The sequence below is a fragment of the Pseudophryne corroboree genome, chromosome 4 (assembly GCF_028390025.1).
Source record: "Pseudophryne corroboree isolate aPseCor3 chromosome 4, aPseCor3.hap2, whole genome shotgun sequence".
In the NCBI taxonomy this organism is placed as follows: Eukaryota; Metazoa; Chordata; class Amphibia; order Anura; family Myobatrachidae; genus Pseudophryne; species Pseudophryne corroboree.
In genome coordinates this window covers 160,177,565-160,189,749 of record NC_086447.1, presented here as the reverse complement: position 1 = coordinate 160,189,749, position 12,185 = coordinate 160,177,565, and positions in this window count along the sequence as shown.

Genomic DNA, 12,185 nt, shown 5'->3' with positions numbered 1-12,185 from the left:
CGGGAGAATGTGAAGGAGGAGATGTTGACAGGTCGCGTTCCGCTTGACTTGACAATTTTGTCACCAGCAGGTCTTTGAACCCCAGCAGACTTGTGTCTGCCGGAAAGAGAGATCCAAGGTAGGTTTTAAATCTAGGATCGAGCACGGTGGCCAAAATGTAGTGCTCTGATTTCAACAGATTGACCACCCGTGAATCCTTGTTAAGCGAACTAAGGGCTCCATCCACAAGTCCCACATGCCTAGCGGAATCGCTCCGTGTTAGCTCCTCCTTCAATGTCTCCAGCTTCTTCTGCAAAAGCCTGATGAGGGGAATGACCTGACTCAGGCTGGCAGTGTCTGAACTGACTTCACGTGTGGCAAGTTCAAAGGGCAGCAGAACCTTGCACAACGTTGAAATCATTCTCCACTGCGCTTGAGACAGGAGCATTCCACCTCCTATATCGTGCTGAATTGTATAGGCTTGAATGGCCTTTTGCTGTTCCTCCAACCTCTGAAGCATATATAGGGTTGAATTCGACCTCGTTACCACTTCTTGCTTCAGATGATGGCAGGGCAGGTTCAGGCGTTTTTGGTGTTGCTCCAGTCTTCTGTACGTGGTGCCTGTACGCCGAAAGTGTCCCGCAATTCTTCTGGCCACCGACAGCATCTCTTGCACGCCCCTGTCGTTTTTTAAAAAATTCTGCACCACCAAATTCAAGGTATGTGCAAAACATGGGATGTGCTGGAATTTGCCCATATTTAATGCACACACAATATTGCTGGCGTTGTCCGATGCCACAAATCCACAGGAGAGTCCAATTGGGGTAAGCCATTCCGCGATGATCTTCCTCAGTTGCCGTAAGAGGTTTTCAGCTGTGTGCGTATTCTGGAAACCGGTGATACAAAGCGTAGCCTGCCTAGGAAAGAGTTGGAGTTTGCGAGATGCTGCTACTGGTGCCGCCGCTGCTGTTCTTGCGGCGTGAGTCCATACATCTACCCAGTGGGCTGTCACAGTCATATAGTCCTGACCCTGCCCTGCTCCACTTGTCCACATGTCCGTGGTTAAGTGGACATTGGGTACAACTGCATTTTTTAGGACACTGGTGAGTCTTTTTCTGACGTCCGTGTACATTCTCGGTATCGCCTGCCTAGAGAAGTGGAACCTAGATGGTATTTGGTAACGGGGGCACACTACCTCAAGAAATTGTCTAGTTCCCTGTGAACTAACGGCGGATACCGGACGCACGTCTAACACCAACATAGTTGTCAAGGCCTCAGTTATCCGCTTTGCAGCAGGATGACTGCTGTGATATTTCATCTTCCTCGCAAAGGACTGTTGGACAGTCAATTGCTTGGTGGAAGTAGTAAAAGTGGTCTTACGATTTCCCCTCTGGGATGACCATCGACTCCCAGCAGCAACAACAGCAGCGCCAGCAGCAGTAGGCATTACACGCAAGGATGCATCGGAGGAATCCCAGGCAGGAGAGGAATCGTCAGAATTGCCAGTGACATGGCCTGCAGGACTATTGGCATTCCTGGGGAAGGAGGAAATTGACACTGAGGGAGTTGGTGGGGTGGTTTGCGTGAGCTTGGTTACAAGAGGAAGGGATTTACTGGTCAGTGGACTGCTTCCGCTGTCGCCCAAAGTTTTTGAACTTGTCACTGACTTATTATGAATGCGCTGCAGGTGACGTATAAGGGAGGATGTTCCGAGGTGGTTAACGTCCTTACCCCTACTTATTACAGCTTGACAAAGGCAACACACGGCTTGACAAATGTTGTCCGCATTTCTGTTGAAATACTTCCACACCGAAGAGCTGATTTTTTTGGTATTTTCACCAGGCATGTCAACGGCCATATTCCTCCCACGGACAACTGGTGTCTCCCCGGGTGCCTGACTTAAACAAACCACCTCACCATCAGAATTCTCCTTGTCAATTTTCCTCCCCAGCGCCAGCAACACCCATATCCTCCTCATCCTGGTGTACTTCAACACTGACATCTTCAATCTGACTATCAGGAACTGGACTGCGGGTGCTCCTTCCAGCACTTGCAGGGGGTGTGCAAATGGTGGAAGGCGCATGCTCTTCACGTCCAGTGTTGGGAAGGTCAGGCATCGCAACCGACACAATTGGACTCTCCTTGTGGATTTGGGATTTCGAAGAACGCACAGTTCTTTGCGGTGCTTTTGCCAGCTTGAGTCTTTTCATTTTTCTAGCGAGAGGCTGAGTGCTTCCATCCTCATGTGAAGCTGAACCACTAGCCATGAACATAGGCCAGGGCCTCAGCCGTTCCTTGCCACTCCGTGTGGTAAATGGCATATTGGCAAGTTTACGCTTCTCCGACGACAATTTTATTTTAGATTTTGGAGTCCTTTTTTTACTGATATTGGTGTTTTGGATTTTACATGCTCTGTACTATGACATTGGGCATCGGCCTTGGCAGACGACGTTGCTGGCATTTCATCGTCTCGGCCATGACTAGTGGCAGCAGCTTCAGCACGAGGTGGAAGTGGATCTTGATCTTTCCCTAATTTTGGAACCTCAACATTTTTGTTCTCCATATTTTAATAGGCACAACTAAAAGGCACCTCAGGTAAACAATGGAGATGGATGGATACTAGTATACTTATGGATGGACGAGCGACTGCCGACACAGAGGTAGCTACAGCCGTGGACTACCGTACTGTTTCTGCTGCTAATATAGACTGGATGATAATGAGATGAAATTAATATACATATATATATATAATATCACTAGTACTGCAGCCAGACAGGTATATATATTTATTATGTAATGACTGATGACGGACCTGCTGGACACTGTCAGCTCAGCAGCACCGCAGACTGCTACAGTAAGCTACTATAGTAGTATGTATCAAGAAGAAAGAAAAAAAAAAACCACGGGTAGGTGGTATACAATTATGGATGGACGAGCGACTGCCGACACAGAGGTAGCTACAGCCGTGGACTACCGTACTGTTTCTGCTGCTAATATAGACTGGATGATAATGAGATGAAATTAATATATATATATATATATATATAATATCACTAGTACTGCAGCCGGACAGGTATATATATTTATTATGTAATGACTGATGACGGACCTGCTGGACACTGTCAGCTCAGCAGCACCGCAGACTGCTACAGTAAGCTACTATAGTAGTATGTATCAAGAAGAAAGAAAAAAAAAAACCACGGGTAGGTGGTATACAATTATGGATGGACGAGCGACTGCCGACACAGAGGTAGCTACAGCCGTGGACTACCGTACTGTGTCTGCTGCTAATATAGACTGGATGATAATGAGATGAAATTAATATATATATATATATATATATAATATCACTAGTACTGCAGCCGGACAGGTATATATATTTATTATGTAATGACTGATGACGGACCTGCTGGACACTGTCAGCTCAGCAGCACCGCAGACTGCTACAGTAAGCTACTATAGTAGTATGTATCAAGAAGAAAGAAAAAAAAAAAACACGGGTAGGTGGTATACAATTACGGATGGACGAGCGACTGCCGACACAGAGGTAGCTACAGCCGTGGACTACCGTACTGTGTCTGCTGCTATTATAGACTGGATGATAATGAGATGAAATTAATATATATATATATATATAATATCACTAGTACTGCAGCCGGACAGGTATATATATTTATTATGTAATGACTGATGACGGACCTGCTGGACACTGTCAGCTCAGCAGCACCGCAGACTGCTACAGTAAGCTACTATAGTAGTATGTATCAAGAAGAAAGAAGAAAAAAAAACCACGGGTAGGTGGTATACAATTATGGATGGACGAGCGACTGCCGACACAGAGGTAGCTACAGCCGTGGACTACCGTACTGTGTCTGCTGCTAATATAGACTGGATGATAATGAGATGAAATTAATATATATATATATATATATAATATCACTAGTACTGCAGCCGGACAGGTATATATATTTATTATGTAATGACTGATGACGGACCTGCTGGACACTGTCAGCTCAGCAGCACCGCAGACTGCTACAGTAAGCTACTATAGTAGTATGTATCAAGAAGAAAGAAAAAAAAAAAACACGGGTAGGTGGTATACAATTATGGATGGACGAGCGACTGCCGACACAGAGGTAGCTATAGCCGTGGACTACCGTACTGTGTCTGCTGCTAATATAGACTGGATGATAATGAGATGAAATTAATATATATATATATATATAATATCACTAGTACTGCAGCCGGACAGGTATATATATTTATTATGTAATGACTGATGACGGACCTGCTGGACACTGTCAGCTCAGCAGCACCGCAGACTGCTACAGTAAGCTACTATAGTAGTATGTATCAAGAAGAAAGAAAAAAAAAAAACCACGGGTAGGTGGTATACAATTATGGATGGACGAGCGACTGCCGACACAGAGGTAGCTACAGCCGTGGACTACCGTACTGTGTCTGCTGCTAATATAGACTGGATGATGAGATGAAATTAATATATATATATATATATATATATATATAATATCACTAGCACTGCAGCCGGACAGGTATATATATTTATTATGTAATGACTGATGACGGACCTGCTGGACACTGTCAGCTCAGCAGCACCGCAGACTGCTACAGTAAGCTACTATAGTAGTATGTATCAAGAAGAAAGAAAGAAAAAAAAAACACGGGAAGGTGGTATACAATTATGGATGGACGAGCGACTGCCGACACAGAGGTAGCTACAGCCGTGGACTACCGTACTGTGTCTGCTGCTAATATAGACTGGATGATAATGAGATGAAATTAATATATATATATATATATATATTATCACTTGTACTGCAGCCGGACAGGTATATATATTTATTATGTAATGACTGATGACGGACCTGCTGGACACTGTCAGCTCAGCAGCACCGCAGACTGCTACAGTAAGCTACTATAGTAGTATGTATCAAGAAGAAAGAAAAAAAAAAAAACACGGGTAGGTGGTATACAATTATATATATATTATATACAATTATATATATATATATATATATATATTAAACTGGTGGTGATTAATTAAACTGGTGGTCAGGTCACTGGTCACACTATCAGCAACTTGCAAGTAGTACTACTAAGCAGACAATCACAATATATACTGGTGGTCAGTGTGGTCACAATGGCAGTGTGGCACTCTGGCAGCAAAAGTGTGCACTGTACGTTAAAATATGTACTCCTGCTCTCAGACTCTAACTGCTCCCCACTGTCTCCCCCACAAGTCAGATATACAGTCACACTATCACTTCAGCAAGTAGTAGTACTCCTCCTAATGCTCCCCAAAATTACTAAAGTAAATACTGTGTCTCTCTCTACTCTAGTCTCACTCTCTTCTCTATAAACGGAGAGGACGCCAGCCACGTCCTCTCCCTATCAATCTCAATGCACGTGTGAAAATGGCGGCGACGCGCGGCTCCTTATATAGAATCCGAGTCTCGCGATAGAATCCGAGCCTCGCGAGAATCCGACAGCGGGATGATGACGTTCGGGCGCGCTCGGGTTAACCGAGCAAGGCGGGAAGATCCGAGTCGCTCGGCCCCGTGTAAAAAAACCTGAAGTTCGGGCGGGTTCGGATTCCGAGGAACCGAACCCGCTCATCTCTAGTATTTACCCTGCACAGAAACAAAATAACCCACCCAAATCTAACACTCTCTGCACATGTTATATCTGCCCCACCCCCTGCAGTGCACATGGTTTTGCCCAACTGCTAGCAAATATGCTGCTGCGATCAACTCTGAATTACCCCCCTTGTTCGTTGTATCTGATGCAGAGAGGTAGGATAGATTGATATGGAACAGTGATTCAATGAGAGCAATCTCCAACTGTAAGTTTCTTTATTAGGCTGCAAAGACTTCTGGATTAAAGATGGTAATTAGTTATACAGCAAGAATTGTAGAATCACAATAATGAACATGGAAGAAAAACAATTACAAAGATTGAAGATTACAAGAAAATCAAATTTAGTTACAGCTCTCAATACACTGGGACATTCAATAATTCAATGGTTTCAATCAATCTAATCACAGATATATGCATATTCCGAGAAAAATCACACAAGAAAAAAGTGAAGAAGTTGATTAAGAATACAATTTTCAATATCAATTGCTACTTTTCTAAATATCCCTAATACTCAAAAATGTCCCAATCTTCACGGTAATATACATTGGAGCTCATAGATCTTGCAGTGCCACAGTATTACAATGGGGGCTGTTGTGTGACCACACTAAAAGAAAGATTGATCCTGGGTTTAAGTTAGTAAATATCAGTGTACTGTACTCCAATGTTGCATAAGGATGTAGGTAACGAAGGTGTCTTAGGATCTCTAACAAGCAACTGTCTCTGCAGCAATTATCTCTTGAAACTACTAACTTTTACTTTCTAAAACAACTCAATGGGGGTCATTCCGAGTTGTTCGCTCGTTGCCGATTTTCGCAACGGAGCGATTAAGGCAATAATGCGCATGCGCATTGTTCGCAGTGCGCATGCGGTTAGTATTTTAACACAAAACTTAGTAGATTTACTCACGCCCGAACGAAGATTTTTCATCGTTGAAGTGATTGTAGTGTGATTGACAGGAAGTGGGTGTTTCTGGGTGGAAACTGGCCGTTTTCTGGGAGTGTGCGGAAAAATGCAGGCGTGCCAGGGAAAAACGCGGGAGTGTCTGGAGAAACGGGGGAGTGGCTGGCCGAACGCAGGGCTTGTGTGTGACGTCAAACCAGGAACGAAACTGACTGAACTGATCGCTATTTGTGAGTAAGTCTCGAGCTATTCAGAAACTGCTAAGAATTTTCTATTCGCAAATCTGCTAATCTTTCGTTCGCAGTTCTGCTAAACTAAGATACACTCCCAGAGGGCGGCGGCTTAGCGTTTGCAATGCTGCTAAAAGCAGCTAGCGAGCGAACAACTCGGAATCACCCCCAATGTCTCTACAAGGTTATTTCTACGAGTAATGCCTCTGTACTGGCTAACACTGTTTAAACAGGGGTTACTCTGCGTGATTCTCAGTTAACGATCTGGTAGCACCGCATTTCTCCATGTGTTCGTGAGTAGTATGTGTGTGGCAATGGACAATAGGGTGTAGCACTCACCCTCCTGCAGTCCGCAACAACAAACAGTCTTTATTGCTCACTCTGAACATCATAGGTTATTCCGCTCTCTCACTGAGGGGGGATGTATTTACACACATCGCCGCCGCTCGCCGCCCATCGCAGCGATGTTGATCGCATATTTACTAACATATGCGATTAACATCGCAATGCGGTGACGGAGGCCCCCCCCGTAATACCTGTGAGGTGGTGTGCAGGGGGTCTCCGTCACCTCCCTGAGGTCTCTACCTGCTCACCTGTGGGGAAGCAGGCAGCAGGCTGTCCCTGGGTGCTTCCTCCTCCTCCCTGCAGCCGGAAGGACCTCCGGCTGTATTACTAGGGGGAAGAGGAGTTTAGCTTCCAGGACCAGGGCTGCCTGGAAGAAGGTATGCCGGGGGGAGGCGCCTGCGGCGGGTTGCGGTGGTCGGTGTTAAGAAGCCCATAGGCTTCTATAGGGTATCGCCATCCAAAGAAAACGGGGGTTTTATTGCATTTTCCATTTAGTACATCCCGCCCTGAATCTGTCTCGGCAGTTTCAGCTCTATCAAGATGGCTGCGGTATCCGCACCTCTGCATAGGCCTGGCGGTGTCAGCTGCAATGTCTCACGCCAGCTCCCCAGTACTTCGCACTCATGGAAGCACCCCGCTGCTTCAGCTCTGCACTCCACTGCCATGCGTGACTACCCGGTTAGCGCCAAATCAGCTCTCCTAACTCCGTTCCACGACACACATCGTGGCCTCTCTCCAACAACCCACGTCACCGCCTTCTTCTTCCCACAAGGATCTGCTTGTGTTCTCCTTCACTGTCCAATCAGCACCTGCCACCTCACAAACAGGACACGTGTCCTGGCTCTGGTCCATCCCTTAACCCCCACTGTGCCAGCCAAATGAATTGTCAGGTTGCAAACACTCATATATAGTGGCAGATGCGCAATTAGCTTAGTGATATCATTCAGGTGCTTGAAAGGGACGGGTATTTCTTACCAAGAAAAAAACAAAACAAAAAAACCCCAAAACAAAACACTGTCATTTATGTTTAAAGTAGTGATGAGCGGGTTCGGTTCCTCGGAAACCGAACCCCCCCGAACTTATCCCATTTTACACGGGTCCGAGGCATACTCGGATTCTCCTGTATGGCTCGGTTAACCCGTGCGCGCCCGAACGTCATCATCCCGCTGTCGGATTCTCGCGAGATTCGGATTCTATATAAGCAGCCGCACGTCGCCGCCATTTTCACTCGTGCATTGGAAATGTTAGGGAGAGGACGTGGCTGGCGTCCTCTCCGTTTATTCATTGTTGATGCAAATATTTGTGCTTGCTTATATCTTAATTGTGGGGACTGGGGAGCAGCTGTATTATTAATATAGGAGGAGTACAGTGCAGAGTTTTGCTGACAGTGACCACCAGTATACGTTGTCTGCCTGAAAAACACTCCATATCTGTGCTCAGTGTGCTGCATATATCTGTGCTCACACTGCTTTATTGTGGGGACTGGGGAGCAGCAGTATTATATAGGAGGAGTACAGTGCAGAGTTTTGCTGACAGTGACCACCAGTATACGTTGTCTGCCTGAAAAACACTCCATATCTGTGCTCAGTGTGCTGCATATATCTGTGCTCACACTGCTTTATTGTGGGGACTGGGGACCAGCAGTATTATATAGGAGGAGTACAGTGCAGAGTTTTGCTGACAGTGACCACCAGTATATATAGCAGTACGGTACGGAAGGCCACTGCTCTACCTACCTCTGTGTCGTCAAGTATACTGTCCATCTAGATTCTATACCTGTGGTGCATTTTAGTTTTGCAGTTTGCTGACAGTGACCACCAGTATATATAGCAGTACGGTACGGAAGGCCACTGCTCTACCTACCTCTGTGTTGTCAAGTATACTATCCATCTAGATTCTATACCTGTGGTGCATTTTAGTTTTGCAGTTTGCTGACAGTGACCACCAGTATATATAGCAGTACGGTACGGAAGGCCACTGCTCTACCTACCTCTGTGTCGTCAAGTATACTATCCATCCATACCTGTGGTGCATTTCAGTTTTGCACAGTTTGCTGACCACCAGTATATAATATATAGCATTACGGTACAGTAGGCCACTGCTGTACCTACCTCTGTGTCGTCAAGTATACTATCCATCCATACCTGTGGTGCATTTCAGTTTTGCACAGTTTGCTGACCACCAGTATATAATATATAGCATTACGGTACAGTAGGCCACTGCTGTACCTACCTCTGTGTCGTCAAGTATACTATCCATCCATACCTGTGGTGCATTTGTTTTGCACAGTTTGCTGACCAACAGTATATAATATATAGCATTACGGTACAGTAGGCCACTGCTGTACCTACCTCTGTGTCGTCAAGTATACTATCCATCCATACCTGTGGTGCATTTCAGTTTTGCACAGTTTGCTGACCACCAGTATATAATATATAGCATTACGGTACAGTAGGCCACTGCTGTACCTACCTCTGTGTCGTCAAGTATACTATCCATCCATACCTGTGGTGCATTTCAGTTTTGCGCAGTATATATAGTAGTAGGCCATTGCTATTGATACTGGCATATAATTCCACACATTAAAAAATGGAGAACAAAAATGTGGAGGTTAAAATAGGGAAAGATCAAGATCCACTTCCACCTCGTGCAGAAGCTGCTGCCACTAGTCATGGCCGAGATGATGAAATGCCATCAACGTCGTCTGCCAAGGCCGATGCCCAATGTCATAGTAGAGAGCATGTAAAATCCAAAAAACAAAAGTTCAGTAAAATGACCCAAAAATCAAAATTGAAAGCGTCTGATGAGAAGCATAAACTTGCCAATATACCATTTACGACACGGAGTGGCAAGTAACGGCTGAGGCCCTGGCCTCTGTTCATGGCTAGTGGTTCAGATTCACATGAGGATGGGAGCACTCATCCTCTCGCTAGAAAAATTAAAAGACTTAAGCTGGCAAAAGCACAGCAAAGAACTGTGCGTTCTTCTAAATCACAAATCCCCAAGGAGAGTCCAATTGTGTCGGTTGCGATGCCTGACCTTCCCAACACTGGACGGGAAGAGCTTGCGCCTTCCACCATTTGCACGCCCCCTGCAAGTGCTGGAAGGAGCACCCGCAGTCCAGTTCCTGATAGTCAAATTGAAGATGTCACTATTGAAGTACACCAGGATGAGGATATGGGTGTTGCTGGTGCTGGGGAGGAAATTGACAAGGAGGATTCTGATGGTGAGGTGGTTTGTTTAAGTCAGGCACCCGGGGAAGACACCTGTTGTCCGTGGGACGAATATGGCCATTGACATGCCTGGTCAAAATACAAAAAAAATCAGCTCTTCGTGTGGAATTATTTCAACACAAATGCAGACAACAGGTGTCAAGCCGTGTGTTGCCTTTGTCAAGTTGTAATAAGTAGGGGTAAGGACGTTAACCACCTAGGAACATCCTCCCTTATACGTCACCTGGACCACATTCATCAGAAGTCAGTGACAAGTTCAAAAACTTTGGGTGACAGCGGAAGCAGTTCACTGACAACTAAATCCCTTCCTCTTGTAACCAAGCTCCTGCAAACCACACCACCAACTCCCTCAGTGTCAATTTCCTCCTTACACAGGAAAGCCAATAGTCCTGCAGGCCATGTCACTGGCAATTCTGACGAGTCCTCTCCTGCCTGGGATTCCTCCGATGCATCCTTGAGTGTAACGCCTACTGCTGCTGGCGCTGCTGTTGTTGCTGCTGGGAGTCAATCGTCATCCCAGAGGGGAAGTCGGAAGACCACTTGTACTACTTCCAGTAAGCAATTGACTGTCCAACAGTCCTTTGCGAGGAAGATGAAATATCACAGCAGTCATCCTGCTGCAAAGCGGATAACTCAGGCCTTGGCAGCCTGGGCGGTGAGAAACGTGGTTCCGGTATCCACCGTTAATTCAGAGGCAACTAGAGACTTGATTGAGGTACTGTGTCCCCGGTACCAACTACCATCTAGGTTCCATTTCTCTAGGCAGGCGATACCGAAAATGTACACAGACCTCAGAAAAAGTCACCAGTGTCCTAAAAAATGCAGTTGTACCCAATGTCCACTTAACCACGGACATGTGGACAAGTGGAGCAGGGCAGACTCAGGACTATATGACTGTGACAGCCCACTGGCTAGATGTATTGTCTCCCGCAGCAAGAACAGCAGCGGCGGCACCAGTAGCAGCATCTCGCAAACGCCAACTCGTTCCTAGACAGGCTACGCTTTGTATCACCACTTTCTAGAAGAGGCACACAGCTGACAACCTCTTACAGAAACTGAGGAACATCATCGCAGAATGGCTTACCCCAATTGGACTCTCCTGGGGATTTGTGACATCGGACAACGCCAACAATATTGTGCGTGCATTACATCTGGGCAAATTCCAGCACGTCCCATGTTTTGCACATACATTGAATTTGGTGGTGCAGAATTATTTAAAAAACGACAGGGGCGTGCAAGAGATGCTGTCGGTGGCCCGAAGAATTGCCGGCCACTTTCGGCATTCAGCCACCGCGTGCCGAAGACTGGAGCCGCACCAAACATTCCTGAACCTGCCCTGCCATCATCTGAAGCAAGAGGTGGTAACGAGGTGGAATTCAACCCTCTATATGCTTCAGAGGATGGAGGAGCAGCAAAAGGCCATTCAAACCTATACATCTGCCCACGATATAGGCAAAGGAGGGGGAATGCACCTGAATCAAGCGCAGTGGAGAATGATTTCAACGTTGTGCAAGGTTCTGCAACCCTTTGAACTTGCCACACGTGAAGTCAGTTCAGACACTGCCAGCCTGAGTCAGGTCATTCCCCTCATCAGGCTTTTGCAGAAGAAGCTGGAGACATTGAAGGAGGAGCTAAAACAGAGCGATTCCGCTAGGCATGTGGGACTTGTGGATGGAGCCCTTAATTCGCTTAACCAGGATTCACAGGTGGTCAATCTGTTGAAATCAGAGCACTACATTTTGGCCACCGTGCTCGATCCTAGATTTAAAACCTACGTTGTATCTCTCTTTCCGGCAGACACAAGTCTGCAGAGGTTCAAAGACCTGCTGGTGAGAAAATT